Consider the following 1,579-nt stretch of genomic DNA (forward strand, 5'->3'; position numbering starts at 1 on the left):
TGTTTTGGGTTTTGTTATTATTTATGTTCCTTAGTTCTTTCTATAAGTTCTGCATTGCTTCTTTTTTTTCTTCAATTCCTTCCTAGTGATTCTAGTCATGTGTATTTATTGTGTCTTAGTTACTCTAGTTTTTATTATGTTACTTATGTCTAGTTATTTTACTTTGATTTGTTTCCTAGTCCCCAGTGTGCTCTCCTGCGGCCCATGTGTCACTTTCTCTTTCTCTCTCTCCTCTCTCCCCACACCTGTAACCTGTCAGCTCATCAGCCCAGCTCTTGTATTGAGTATTCAACCTCCCAGTGCTTAACCCTTGTATGTCGAAATGGGGTCCAACCGACCCCACACATGTAAAATCTGTATCATTTTCCATAGACCTCTACGTTTGCCTCAGTCCTCCCACGCACAAGGGTTAAGAACCTCATTATCAGGTCCTACTTGTTGTTTCCTCCCATTTATTCCTGTTTATCCTCTCTAACCTGTTACATCTTTGTTGTTCCTGGTTCTTGTGATTTTTCTTCTCCTACTTCCTTCTTTTTTTTTTTTTTTTTTTTTTTCATTAAGCCTTCAACATAATCCATTCTCCCAGCTACTGTCTGCATTTCGGTCGATCAACAAACTCACACATCATGTCAAAATTAACATTATCTTTGATCACTTCAATATATTTGCTGTGTTTGTGGCATAAGGGAGCAAAATTGTATTTGCTCTTGCTCGCATTTAGTGCCATAGCAGCAACCAGTGAGAGTAAAATAGATAATAGGGAAAATTATACTGCTTAATGAATTGCCCTCTCAGTGTAGTGTGATTGAGCCACGCATTTAGATTTTGCATGTGCTTGGATGAGCAAATGTGCTGTATACTAGTTTGCTAAATTGTCAAAAGATTAATATGTTCTGTACATCTGTCTCCAGTACTTTAATGATCCTCTAAATTTCAAATGGAACACACTTTTACTACTAAATCTTGTTCTTCTAAAAGCAATCCCCTTCTTTTCCTCCCCACTGATACACAGACTTAAGGACTTATGAACTGTGTGTGCCCCTGCTGGCTCTTTCAAGCCATTTTATCAGTATGTTTTTAGGAAAGCAGCTTGAAGGTAAATCGTCCTTAAGCAGATATACATTTAAGAGACCATCTGTCCTGCAACTAGATTCAGTCTGTAATGTAATTTTAACCATGAAAGCCGCATACAAAGTATAAAGAGTGGAAGGTTTTTTTTTTGCCTTAAGATAAAAATAAAAAAAGCCTTTATAATTTTTATCCATCTAAAGCTGGAGGGGGGATGATATTTCAAAATTGCAAATGGATAATAGCTGATGTTGGAAGAGTCACCAATTTTATCAGATATCTTGTGTCTCTGGAACTACTGCAAACTTATTCACATGTGATTTTATTTTTATTTCATATTTAATGGAAACACCACAATTCGAAAATTGTGTTTTTCTGACATTAGTTTTGTAAGATCACATGGACTTTCAAGTTAAATGTAACAAAAACATTATGTGCAAATGGTACAGAAAAAGAGAAAATTTTAATATGAACTTGACGAAAACAGCCCCAAAACACATTCCATTTCTGT

Source organism: Poecilia formosa, unplaced genomic scaffold, assembly GCF_000485575.1.
Source record: "Poecilia formosa unplaced genomic scaffold, Poecilia_formosa-5.1.2 Scaffold20, whole genome shotgun sequence".
NCBI lineage: Eukaryota > Metazoa > Chordata > Actinopteri > Cyprinodontiformes > Poeciliidae > Poecilia > Poecilia formosa.